This window comes from Oncorhynchus gorbuscha, unplaced genomic scaffold (genome assembly GCF_021184085.1).
Source record: "Oncorhynchus gorbuscha isolate QuinsamMale2020 ecotype Even-year unplaced genomic scaffold, OgorEven_v1.0 Un_scaffold_1027, whole genome shotgun sequence".
NCBI classification, from domain to species: domain Eukaryota; kingdom Metazoa; phylum Chordata; class Actinopteri; order Salmoniformes; family Salmonidae; genus Oncorhynchus; species Oncorhynchus gorbuscha.
Window position 1 is genome coordinate 156,629 of NW_025745937.1, and position 15,150 is coordinate 171,778.

The window sequence follows — 15,150 nt, forward strand, 5'->3', positions numbered from 1 at the left end:
ATTATCTCTCTCTCACCATATAACCTCTCTCTCTCTCTCTCTCTCTCACCATCTACTCTCACCATCTCTCACCATCACCATCTCTCACCATCTCTCTCTCACCATACTCACATCATCTCTCTCTCTCTCACCATCTCTCTCTGTCCCTCTCACACCATCTCTCTCACACCATTATCACCAACCTCTCAGTACTCTCTCTCTCTCTCTTCACCATTCTCTCTCTCACTCACCATCTCTCTCTCTCCGTAGCGGGAGCGTCCCCAGGTCAAGTGGAACATTATAACCTTCTAGCCTCAGTCATGATGGAGATGTTATCTGGGACAAGAGGTCAGTACATTATAACCACATTATAACCTGTGTAGGGTCGGTACTACATTATACCTGTGTAGGGTCAGTACTACATTATAACCTGTGTAGGGTCGGTACTAGTTATAACATTATAACCTGTCAGTACTACATTATAACCTGTCAGTACTACATTATAACCTGTCAGTACTACATTATAACCTGTCAGTACTACATTATAACCTGTCAGTACTACATTATAACCTGTCAGTACTACATTATAACCTGTCAGTACTACATTATAACCTGTCAGTACTACATTATAACCTGTCAGTACTACATTATAACCTGTCAGTACTACATTATAACCTGTCAGTACTACATTATAACCTGTGTAGGGTCAGTACTACATTATAACCTGTCAGTACTACATTATAACCTGTGTATGGTCAGTACTACATTATAACCTGTCAGTACTACATTATAACCTGTGTAGGTTTAGTACTACATTATAACCTGTCAGTACTACATTATAACCTGTCAGTACTACATTATAACCTGTGTAGGGTCAGTACTACATTATAACCTGTCAGTACTACATTATAACCTGTCAGTACTACATTATAACCTGTCAGTACTACATTATAACCTGTCAGTACTACATTATAACCTGTCAGTACTACATTATAACCTGTGTAGGTACTACATTATAACCTGTCAGTACTACATTATAACCTGTGTAGGGTCAGTACTACATTATAACCTGTCAGTACTACATTATAACCTGTCAGTACTACATTATAACCTGTGTAGGGTCAGTACTACATTATAACCTGTCAGTACTACATTATAACCTGTCAGTACTACATTATAACCTGTGTAGGGTCAGTACTACATTATAACCTGTCAGTACTACATTATAACCTGTCAGTACTACATTATAACCTGTCGGTACTACATTATAACCTGTCGGTACTACATTATAACCGGTCAGTACTACATTATAACCGGTCAGTACTACATTATAACCTGTCGGTACTACATTATAACCTGTCGGTATTACATTATAACCTGTGTAGGGTCAGTACTACATTATAACCTGTCAGTACTACATTATAACCTGTCAGTACTACATTATAACCTGTCGGTACTACATTATAACCTGTGTAGGGTCAGTACTACATTATAACCTGTCAGTACTACATTATAACCTGTCAGTACTACATTATAACCTGTCAGTACTACATTATAACCTGTGTAGGTTTAGTACTACATTATAACCTGTCAGTACTACATTATAACCTGTCAGTACTACATTATAACCTGTGTAGGGTCAGTACTACATTATAACCTGTCAGTACTACATTATAACCTGTCAGTACTACATTATAACCTGTCAGTACTACATTATAACCTGTCAGTACTACATTATAACCTGTCAGTACTACATTATAACCTGTCAGTACTACATTATAACCTGTCAGTACTACATTATAACCTGTCAGTACTACATTATAACCTGTCAGTACTACATTATAACCTGTCAGTACTACATTATAACCTAGGGTCAGTACTACATTATAACCTGTCAGTACTACATTATAACCTGTCAGTACTACATTATAACCTGTCAGTACTACATTATAACCTGTGTAGGGTCAGTACTACATTATAACCTGTCAGTACTACATTATATCCTGTCAGTACTACATTATAACCTGTCAGTACTACATTATATCCTGTCAGTACTACATTATAACCTGTCAGTACTACATTATAACCTGTCAGTACTACATTATAACCTGTGTAGGTTTAGTACTACATTATAACCTGTCAGTACTACATTATAACCTGTGTAGGGTCGGTACTACATTATAACCTGTCAGTACTACATTATAACCTGTGTATGGTCAGTACTACATTATAACCTGTCAGTACTACATTATAACCTGTGTAGGTTTAGTACTACATTATAACCTGTCAGTACTACATTATAACCTGTCAGTACTACATTATAACCTGTGTAGGGTCAGTACTACATTATAACCTGTCAGTACTACATTATAACCTGTCAGTACTACATTATAACCTGTCAGTACTACATTATAACCTGTCAGTACTACATTATAACCTGTCAGTACTACATTATAACCTGTCAGTACTACATTATAACCTGTCAGTACTACATTATAACCTGTCAGTACTACATTATAACCTGTCAGTACTACATTATAACCTGTCAGTACTACATTATAACCTGTGTAGGGTCAGTACTACATTATAACCTGTCAGTACTACATTATAACCTGTCAGTACTACATTATATCCTGTCAGTACTACATTATAACCTAGGGTCAGTACTACATTATAACCGGTCAGTACTACATTATAACCTGTCAGTACTACATTATAACCTGTCAGTACTACATTATAACCTGTCGGTACTACATTATAACCTGTGTAGGGTCAGTACTACATTATAACCTGTCAGTACTACATTATAACCTGTGTATGGTCAGTACTACATTATAACCTGTCAGTACTACATTATAACCTGTGTAGGGTCAGTACTACATTATAACCTGTGTAGGGTCAGTACTACATTATAACCTGTCAGTACTACATTATAACCTGTGTAGGGTCAGTACTACATTATAACCTGTCAGTACTACATTATAACCTGTCAGTACTACATTATAACCTGTGTATGGTCAGTACTACATTATAATAAGTTAGTGTCCTGTATCATGTTCAGTGAGTGTCCTGTATCATGTTCAGTGAGTGTCCTGTATCATGTTCAGTGAGTGTCCCCGTGTCTTGATTTGTGCCTGATGGTCCTGTTTATCTATTTCCCAGAAACCCAACACAGCTGTGGAGTATGTTGCAGCTCACCTGTCTAAAATCCACGGTCTGGACTGGCACCCTGACAACGAATACATCCTGGCCACGTCCAGTCAGGACAACTCCGTCAGGGTAAATGACCTATCTTTCCCCAGAACGTCCAGTCAGGACAACTCCGTCAGGGTAAATGACCTATCTTTCCCCAGAACGTCCAGTCAGGACAACTCCGTCAGGGTAAATGACCTATCTTTCCCCAGAACGTCCAGTCTGGACAACTCCGTCAGGGTAAATGACCTATCTTTCCCCAGAACGTCCAGTCTGGACAACTCCGTCAGGGTAAATTACCTATCTTTCCCCAGAACGTCCAGTCGGGACAACTCCGTCAGGGTAAATTACCTATCTTTCCCCAGAACGTCCAGTCAGGACAACTCCGTCAGGGTGAATTACCTATCTTTCCCCAGAACGTCCAGTCAGGACAACTCCGTCAGGGTGAATTACCTATCTTTCCCCAGAACGTCCAGTCGGGACAACTCCGTCAGTGTAAATTACCTATCTTTCCCCAGAACGTCCAGTCGGGACAACTCCGTCAGGGTAAATTACCTATCTTTCCCCAGAACGTCCAGTCGGGACAACTCCGTCAGGGTGAATTACCTTTCTTTCCCCAGAACGTCCAGTCGGGACAACTCCGTCAGGGTGAATTACCTATCTTTCCCCAGAACGTCCAGTCAGGACAACTCCGTCAGTGTAAATTACCTATCTTTCCCCAGAACGTCCAGTCAGGCAGGACAACTCCGTCAGGGTAAATTACCTATCTTTCCCCAGAACGTCCAGTCAGGACAACTCCGTCAGGGTGAATTACCTATCTTTCCCCAGAACGTCCAGTCAGGACAACTCCGTCAGGGTGAATTACCTATCTTTCCACAGAACGTCATGGCTACCGTAAAATTTCAATTAAACGCAGTCTCAAAAAGCCGCCTGTTCCCGTGTAATAAATTGTTTATCATGTCACCATTTATCATAGAGGTATATTACCATACATTAATTACATTACATTTCCATGTATTGCTTACGAGGTTTAATGTTGGATTTGTTATGTTCAATAATTCACTTAATGACTCAAATTGTCAAACATCCGTTTTTAGCGCACATAATCAACTGCGAGCCGTTTGCTGCTAACAGCTGAGAACTGCAAGCTAATTGGCAAGTACAAAAACAGTCGATGTTCAGATCCCCAGAAATCCCCCGATCGCCCCCTAGTGGAGGAAGCAAGAACTGCCGAAAATGCACAGTCAAAGAGGAGAACAATTATTCTGTTAGGGAAAAATATATATTTTTTTGAACTGAGGCATGCTAAGACAAAAGAAATGTGACACAAGCTAGTTTTCCATCCAATTCAGGTCTAATAGAGGTATTCAGGTATAATAGATCCCACCTTGTCTAGTGTATTCAGGTATAATAGATCCCACTTGTCTACTGTATTCAGGTCTAATAGATCCCACCTTGTATTCAGGTATAATAGATCCACCTTGTCTAGTGTATTCAGGTATAATAGATCCCACCTTGTCTTGTATTCAGGTATAATAGATATTGTATTCAGGTATAATAGATCCCACCTTGTATTCAGGTATAATAGATCCCACCTTGTCTAGTGCATTCAGGTATAATAGATCCCACCTCATATTCAGGTATAATAGATCCCACCTACTGTCTAGTGTATTCAGGTATAATAGATCCCACCTACAGTCTAGTGTATTCAGGTATAATAGATCCCACCTTGTCTCTAGTGTATTCAGGTATAATAGATCCCACCTTGTCTAGTGTATTCAGGTATAATAGATCCCACCTTGTCTAGTGTATTCAGGTATAATAGATCCCACCTTGTCTAGTGTATTCAGGTATAATAGATCCCACCTTGTCTAGTGTATTCAGGTATAATAGATCCCACCTTGTCTAGTGTATTCAGGTATAATAGATCCCACCTTGTATTCAGGTATAATAGATCCCACTTGTCTAGTGTATTCAGGTATAATAGATCCCACCTTGTCTAGTGTATTCAGGTATAATAGATCCCACCTTGTCTAGTGTATTCAGGTATAATAGATCCCACCTAGTGTATTCAGGTATAATAGATCCCACCTTGTCTAGTGTATTCAGGTATAATAGATCCCACCTTGTCTAGTGTATTCAGGTATAATAGATCCCACCTTGTCTAGTGTATTCAGGTATAATAGATCCCACCTTGTCTAGTGTATTCAGGTATAATAGATCCCACCTTGTCTAGTGCATTCAGGTCTAATAGATCCCACCTCGTAGTCAGGTATAATAGATCCCACCTTGTCTAGTGTATTCAGGTATAATAGATCCCACCTTGTCTAGTGTATTCAGGTATAATAGATCCCACCTTGTCTAGTGTATTCAGGTCAAATAGATCCCACCTTGTCTAGTGTATTCAGGTATAATAGATCCCACCTTGTATTCAGGTATAATAGATCCCACCTTGTATTCAGGTATAATAGATCCCACCTTGTCTAGTGTATTCAGGTATAATAGATCCCACCTTGTATTCAGGTATAATAGATCCCACCTTGTCTAGTGTATTCAGGTATAATAGATCCCACCTTGTCTAGTGTATTCAGGTATAATAGATCCCACCTTGTCTAGTGTATTCAGGTATAATAGATCCCACCTTGTCTAGTGTATTCAGGTATAATAGATCCCACCTTGTCTAGTGTATTCAGGTATAATAGATCCCACCTTGTCTAGTGTATTCAGGTATAATAGATCCCACTTGTCTAGTGTATTCAGGTATAATAGATCCCACCCTAGTGTATTCAGGTATAATAGATCCCACCTTGTATTCAGGTATAATAGATCCCACCTTGTCTAGTGTATTCAGGTATAATAGATCCCACCTTGTCTAGTGTATTCAGGTATAATAGATCCCACCTTGTCTAGTGTATTCAGGTATAATAGATCCCACCTTGTCTAGTGTATTCAGGTATAATAGATCCCACCTTGTTGTCTAGTGTATTCAGGTATAATAGATCCCACCTTGTCTAGTGTATTCAGGTATAATAGATCCCACCTTGTCTAGTGTATTCAGGTATAATAGATCCCACCTTGTAGTCAGGTATAATAGATCCCACCTTGTCTAGTGTATTGTAGGTATAATAGATCCCACCTTGTCTAGTGTATTCAGGTATAATAGATCCCACCTTGTCTAGTGTATTCAGGTCTAATAGATCCCACCTTGTCTAGTGTATTCAGGTCTAATAGATCCCACCTTGTCTAGTGTATTCAGGTATAATAGATCCCACCTTGTCTAGTGTATTCAGGTATAATAGATCCCACCTCGTATTCAGGTATAATAGATCCCACCTTGTCTAGTGCATTCAGGTATAATAGATCCCACCTTGTCTAGTGTATTCAGGTATAATAGATCCCACCTTGTCTAGTGTATTCAGGTATAATAGATCCCACCTTGTCTAGTGTATTCAGGTATAATAGATCCCACCTTGTCTAGTGTATTCAGGTATAATAGATCCCACCTTGTCTAGTGTATTCAGGTATAATAGATCCCACCTTGTCTAGTGTATTCAGGTCTAATAGATCCCACCTTGTATAGTGCATTCAGGTATAATAGATCCCACCTTGTCTAGTGTATTCAGGTCAAATAGATCTCACCTCGTAGTCAGGTATAATAGATCCCACCTTGTCTAGTGTATTCAGGTATAATAGATCCCACCTTGTCTAGTGTATTCAGGTATAATAGATCCCACCTTGTCTAGTGTATTCAGGTATAATAGATCCCACCTTGTCTAGTGTATTCAGGTCAAATAGATCCCACCTCGTAGTCAGGTATAATAGATCCCACCTTGTCTAGTGTATTCAGGTATAATAGATCCCACCTTGTCTAGTGTATTCAGGTCAAATAGATCCCACCTTGTATTCAGGTATAATAGATCCCACCTTGTATTCAGGTATAATAGATCCCACCTTGTCTAGTGTATTCAGGTATAATAGATCCCACCTTGTCTAGTGTATTCAGGTATAATAGATCCAGGTATAATAGACCTTGTATTCAGGTATAATAGATCCCACCTTGTCTAGTGTATTCAGGTATAATAGATCCCACCTTGTCTAGTGTATTCAGGTATAATAGATCCCACCTTGTCTAGTGTATTCAGGTATAATAGATCCCACCTTGTCTAGTGTATTCAGGTATAATAGATCCCACCTTGTCTAGTGTATTCAGGTATAATAGATCCCACCTTGTCTAGTGTATTCAGGTATAATAGATCCCACCTTGTCTAGTGTATTCAGGTATAATAGATCCCACCTTGTCTAGTGTATTCAGGTATAATAGATCCCACCTTGTCTAGTGTATTCAGGTATAATAGATCCCACCTCGTAGTATTCAGGTATAATAGATCCCACCTTGTCTAGTGTATTCAGGTATAATAGATCCCACCTTGTCTAGTGTATTCAGGTATAATAGATCCCACCTTGTCTAGTGTATTCAGGTATAATAGATCCCACCTTGTCTAGTGTATTCAGGTATAATAGATCCCACCTTGTCTAGTGTATTCAGGTATAATAGATCCCACCTTGTCTAGTGTATTCAGGTATAATAGATCCCACCTTGTCTAGTGTATTCAGGTATAATAGATCCCACCTTGTCTAGTGTATTCAGGTATAATAGGTAGTCAGTGTATATAATAGATCCCACCTTGTCTAGTGTATTCAGGTATAATAGATCCCACCTTGTCTAGTGTATTCAGGTATAATAGATCCCACCTTGTCTAGTGTATTCAGGTATAATAGATCCCACCTTGTCTAGTGTATTCAGGTATAATAGATCCCACCTTGTCTAGTGTATTCAGGTATAATAGATCCCACCTTGTCTAGTGTATTCAGGTATAATAGATCCCACCTTGTCTAGTGTATTCAGGTCATAATAGATCCCACCTCTGTATTCAGGTATAATAGATCCCACCTTGTATTCAGGTATAATAGATCCCACTTGTCTAGTGTATTCAGGTATAATAGATCCCACCTTGTCTAGTGTATTCAGGTATAATAGATCCCACCTTGTATTCAGTGTAATAGATCCCACCTTGTATTCAGGTATAATAGATCCCACCTTGTATTCAGGTATAATAGATCCCACCTTGTCTAGTGTATTCAGGTATAATAGATCCCACCTTGTCAGTCTAGTGTATTCAGGTATAATAGTGTATTCAGGTATAATAGATCCCACCTTGTCAGTGTATTCAGGTATAATAGATCCCACCTTGTCTAGTGTATTCAGGTATAATAGATCCCACCTTGTATTCAGGTATAATAGATCCCACCTTGTATTCAGGTATAATAGATCCCACCTTGTATTCAGGTATAATAGATCCCACCTTGTATTCAGGTATAATAGATCCCACCTTGTCTAGTGTATTCAGGTATAATAGATCCCACCTAGTGTATTCAGGTATAATAGATCCCACCTCTAGTGTATTCAGGTATAATAGATCCCACCTTGTCTAGTGTATTCAGGTATAATAGATCCCACCTTGTCTAGTGTATTCAGGTATAATAGATCCCACCTTGTCTAGTGTATTCAGGTATAATAGATCCCACCTTGTCTAGTGTATTCAGGTATAATAGATCCCACCTTGTCTAGTGTATTCAGGTATAATAGATCCCACCTTGTCTAGTGTATTCAGGTATAATAGATCCCACCTCGTATTCAGGTATAATAGATCCCACTTTGTCTAGTGTATTCAGGTTTGTCGACATTTGGAAATTTTAACGCCAAATTAACCTGGTTTCCATCCGGCCATTCAGTTTTTGTACTTTTACTGGTATCAAATGGTTGGATGGAAACCTGGTTACACTGTGTAAATGATAACACATTACTACAGGAAATGAAGACAGGGATTCAAATGCTTTGAATTAAACAATTAACTATGCAAATGAGCTAAAGCTGTGCGCATTAAGGAAATAGAGGCCTAGCTCAAATATATGCCTGTCTCTAAAAAGCGCCTGTTGTGTTTCGTGATTTAAGCAAATCAACGCCTGGGCTTTTAATTGAAGTTTAAACGGTATGAAGGATATTCACGTAGCTTTTTGCTATGGTTCTCCTGTTGTACTTACTGTTGCCGTCCTCCAATCTCTCCGTGCAGTTCTGGGACTACAGACAGCCCAGGAAGTATCTGAACATCCTGTCCTGTCAGGTTCCTGTGTGGAAGGCCAGATATACTGTGAGTTGACCTTCCCTTCACCAGATCTCCTCATGTGAAGAGTGGATATCTGTCTGAGTGTCAGGGATATATCTGTGTGTGTGTGTGTGTGTGTGTGTGTGTGTGTGTGTGTGTGTGTGTGTGTGTGTGTGTGTGTGTGTGTGTGTGTGTGTGTGTGTGTGTGTGTGTGTGTGTGTGTGTGTGTGTGTGTAGCCTTTCTCCAATGGCCTGGTGACAGTGATGGTTCCCCAGCTGAGACGTGAGAACAGCTTGTTGCTATGGAGCGCTCTGGACCTCAACAGCCCCGTCCACGCCTTCGTGGGACACGATGACGTGGTGCTGGAGTTCCAGTGGCGTCCGCAGAAAGAAGGTAAAGGAGGCCTCTACCAGCCTGGGTAATATACCTCTACCAGCCTGGGTATTATACCTCTACCAGCCTGGGTAATATACCTCTACCAGCCTGGGTAATATACCTCTACCAGCCTGGGTATTATACCTCTACCAGCCTGGGTAATATACCTCTACCAGCCTGGGTGGCTGGGTAATATACCTCTACCAGCCTGGGTATTATACCTCTACCAGCCTGGGTATTATACCTCTACCAGCCTGGGTAATATACCTCTACCAGCCTGGGTACCAGCCTGGGTAATATACCTCTACCAGCCTGGGTATTATACCTCTACCAGCCTGGGTAATATACCTCTACCAGCCTGGGTGGCTACCAGCCTGGGTAATATACCTCTACCAGCCTGGGTATTATACCTCTACCAGCCTGGGTAATATACCTCTACCAGCCTGGGTAATATACCTCTACCAGCCTGGGTAATATACCTCTACCAGCCTGGGTAATATACCTCTACCAGCCTGGGTATTATACCTCTACCAGCCTGGGTAATATACCTCTACCAGCCTGGGTGGCTGGGTAATATACCTCTACCAGCCTGGGTATTATACCTCTACCAGCCTGGGTACCAGCCTGGTAATATACCTCTACCAGCCTGGGTGGCTGGGTATTATACCTCTACCAGCCTGGGTAATATACCTCTACCAGCCTGGGTGGCTGGGTAATATACCTCTACCAGCCTGGGTGGCTGGGTAATATACCTCTACCAGCCTGGGTGGCTGGGTATTATACCTCTACCAGCCTGGGTATTATACCTCTACCAGCCTGGGTATTATACCTCTACCAGCCTGGGTAATATACCTCTACCAGCCTGGGTGGCTGGGTAATATACCTCTACCAGCCTGGGTATTATACCTCTACCAGCCTGGGTATTATACCTCTACCAGCCTGGGTAATATACCTCTACCAGCCTGGGTGGCTGGGTAATATACCTCTACCAGCCTGGGTATTATACCTCTACCAGCCTGGGTAATATACCTCTACCAGCCTGGGTGGCTGGGTAATATACCTCTACCAGCCTGGGTGGCTGGGTAATATACCTCTACCAGCCTGGGTAATATACCTCTACCAGCCTGGGTAATATACCTCTACCAGCCTGGGTAATATACCTCTACCAGCCTGGGTGGCTGGGTATTATACCTCTACCAGCCTGGGTGGCTGGGTAATATACCTCTACCAGCCTGGGTAATATACCTCTACCAGCCTGGGTAATATACCTCTACCAGCCTGGGTGGCTGGGTAATATACCTCTACCAGCCTGGGTAATATACCTCTACCAGCCTGGGTGGCTGGGTATTATACCTCTACCAGCCTGGGTATTATACCTCTACCAGCCTGGGTATTATACCTCTACCAGCCTGGGTATTATACCTCTACCAGCCTGGGGTAATATACCTCTACCAGCCTGGGTATTATACCTCTACCAGCCTGGGTGGCTGGGTAATATACCTCTACCAGCCTGGGTGGTAATATACCTCTACCAGCCTGGGTGGCTGGGTAATATACCTCTACCAGCCTGGGTAATATACCTCTACCAGCCTGGGTGGCTGGCTAATATACCTCTACCAGCCTGGGTAATATACCTCTACCAGCCTGGGTGGCTGGGTATTATACCTCTACCAGCCTGGGTGGCTGGATAATATACCTCTACCAGCCTGGGTAATATACCTCTACCAGCCTGGGTAATATACCTCTACCAGCCTGGGTGGCTGGGTAATATACCTCTACCAGCCTGGGTAATATACCTCTACCAGCCTGCTTGGTAATATACCTCTACCAGCCTGGGTGGCTGGGTAATTATACCTCTACCAGCCTGGGTGGCTGGGTATTATACCTCTACCAGCCTGGGTATTATACCTCTACCAGCCTGGGTATTATACCTCTACCAGCCTGGGTATTATACCTCTACCAGCCTGGGTAATATACCTCTACCAGCCTGGGTAATATACCTCTACCAGCCCTGGGTAATATACCTCTACCAGCCTGGGTAATATACCTCTACCAGCCTGGGTGGCTGGGTAATATACCTCTACCAGCCTGGGTGGCTGGGTATTATACCTCTACCAGCCTGGGTATTATACCTCTACCAGCCTGGGTATTATACCTCTACCAGCCTGGGTGGCTGGGTAATATACCTCTACCAGCCTGGGTAATATATCTCTACCAGCCTGGGTGGCTGGGTAATATACCTCTACCAGCCTGGGTAATATACCTCTACCAGCCTGGGTGGCTGGGTAATATACCTCTACCAGCCTGGGTAATATACCTCTACCAGCCTGGGTAATATACCTCTACCAGCCTGGGTAATATACCTCTACCAGCCTGGGTAATATACCTCTACCAGCCTGCGTAATATACCTCTACCAGCCTGGGTAATATACCTCTACCAGCCTGGGTGGCTGGGTAATATACCTCTACCAGCCTGGGTAATATACCTCTACCAGCCTGGGTAATATACCTCTACCAGCCTGGGTAATATACCTCTACCAGCCTGGGTAATATACCTCTACCAGCCTGGGTAATATACCTCTACCAGCCTGGGTAATATACCTCTACCAGCCTGGGTAATATACCTCTACCAGCCTGGGTAATATAACTCTACCAGCCTGGGTAATATACCTCTACCAGCCTGGGTAATATACCTCTACCAGCCTGGGTGGCTGGGTAATTTTCCTCTACCAGCCTCGGTAATATAACTCTATCAGCCTGGATGGCTGGGTAGAGTTCAGTCCTCTGATTATCCTGTCTCATTCTCCATAGAGTTCAGTCCTCTGATTCTCCTGTCTCGTTGTCTCATTCTCCATAGAGTTCAGTCCTCTGATTCTCCTGTCTCGTTGTCTCATTCTCCATAGAGTTCAGTCCTCTGATTCTCCTGTCTCGTTGTCTCATTCTCCATAGAGTTCAGTCCTCTGATTCTCCTGTCTCATTCTCCATAGAGTTCAGTCCTCTGATTCTCCTGTCTCATTCTCCATAGAGTTCAGTCCTCTGATTCTCCTGTCTCATTCTCCATAGAGTTCAGTCCTCTGATTCTCCTGTCTCATTCTCCATAGAGTTCAGTCCTCTGATTCTCCTGTCTGACTACATTAGAGTTCAGTCCTCTGATTCCCCTGTCTTGTTGTCTCCTCCATAGACCAGTGAGAATATCAGTCACAGCCTGAATCTCTCCTGTAATATTCTCCTCTAGTGTCCCTGGTCAGTCCTGCGGATTTAGGAACTGGGTCATTTGGGATCATGTTCAGTCCTCTGATGTTCTCCTGTCTCATTCTCCATAGCTGTGTCCCTGATTCTCCTGGTCTCATTCTCCATAGAGTTCATCCTCTGAACTCCTGTCTCATTCTCCATAGAGTTCAGTCCTCTGATTCTCCTGAACTCATTCTCCATAGAGTTCAGTCCTCTGATTCTCCAGTCCATTCTCCTGCAGAGTTCAGTCCTCTGATTCTCCTGTCTCATTCTCCATAGATTGAGTCATCTGATCTCCTGTCTCAGCCATAGGTTATAGTCCTCTGATTCTCCTGTCTCATTCTCCATAGAGTTCAGTCCTCTGATTCTCCTGTCTCAGACCTCCATAGAGAGGTCCCTGATTCAGAGGAATGTCTCATTCAGGATAGAGTTCAGTCCTCTGATTCTCCTGTCTCATTCTCCATAGAGTTCAGTCCTCTGATTCTCCTGTCTCATTCTCCATAGAGTTCAGTCCTCTGATTCTCCTGTCTCATTCTCCATAGAGTTCAGTCCTCTGATTCTCCTGTCTCATTCTCCATAGAGTTCAGTCCTCTGATTCTCCTGTCTCATTCTCCATAGAGTTCAGTCCTCTGATTCTCCTGTCTCATTCTCCATAGAGTTCAGTCCTCTGATTCTCCTGTCTCATTCTCCATAGAGTTCAGTCCTCTGATTCCCCTGTCTTGTTGTCTCCTACTAGCTTCTAAGGAGTACCAGATGGTGACTTTGTCCAGAGACCAGACTCTGAGAATATGGAGGCTGGATCCACAGCTACAGAAGGTGTGGAATCTGTCAAATCGAATATTCTATTCAAATCTCTATGTGTCCCTGGTCAGAAGTGGTGCGGTATTTAGGAATTGGGTGTCATTTGGGACTTCATGTTAACTCCACACGAATGTTCTCCCTGTGTTTCTCTGTGTAGCTGTGTGCCAATGACCTGACTAGAGGATCCGATACAGGGACCTGACTACAGAGGACATCAGCCTAACTACAGAGTCAGAGAAGAGCCTTCCCTCTCAGGACCCTGAACCCACCATACACAGCTGTGGCCTGCCAGCCGAACAGAGGGTGAGGGACTACATGGAGCAATCAATAGCCTGCCTAACAGATGGGTCATGTGATCATCTGACTACAGTGGCCTTTGGTTTAGACATGCTAGCTAGCTAAACGATGAACCTAATGGTGCTTTCAAGACAACTGGGGAACTTGGAGGTTAAATTATGACCGGTGCCCTTCAGGTCGGATAGTCGGGGTCGAGAAAGAGGCCAGAGTTAGACCTGATGACAGTTCAAAATGATTTTTCTGACTACAGTAGAACAGAGGAATGTATAGACCTGACTACAGTAGAACAGAGGAATGTATAGACCTGACTACAGTAGAACAGAGGAATGTATAGACCTGACTACAGTAGAACAGAGGAATGTATAGACCTGACTACAGAGGAATGTATAGACCTGACTACAGAGGAATGTATAGACCTGACTACAGAGGAATGTATAGACCTGACTACAGAGGAATGTATAGACCTGACTACAGAGGAATGTATAGACCTGACTACAGAGGAATGTATAGACCTGACTACAGAGGAATGTATAGACCTGACTACAGAGGAATGTATAGACCTGACTACAGAGGAATGTATAGACCTGACTACAGAGGAATGTATAGACCTGACTACAGTAGAACAGAGGAATGTATAGACCTGACTACAGAGGAATGTATAGACCTGAACAGAGGAATGTATAGACCTGACTACAGAGGAATGTATAGACCTGACTACAGAGGAATGTATAGACCTGACTACAGTAGAACAGAGGAATGTATAGACCTGACTACAGAGGAATGTATAGACCTGACTACAGAGGAATGTATAGACCTGACTACAGAGGAATGTATAGACCTGACTACAGAGGAATGTATAGACCTGACTACAGAGGAATGTATAGACCTGACTACAGAGGAATGTATAGACCTGACTACAGAGGAATGTATAGACCTGACTACAGAGGAATGTATAGACCTGACTACAGAGGAATGTATAGACCTGACTACAGAGGAATGTATAGACCTGACTACAGAGGAATGTATAGACCTGACTACAGAGGAATGTATAGACCTGACTACAGTAGAACAGAGGAATGTATAGACCTGACTACAGAGGAATGTATAGAC

The 15,150-nt window shown here is 42.4% G+C and overlaps 1 pseudogene; it reads left to right on the forward strand.

Annotated features, from left to right (window-relative positions):
• LOC124021030 overlaps window positions 1-15,150 on the forward strand; it is an 84,422-nt pseudogene that overhangs the window by 12,466 nt on the left and 56,806 nt on the right.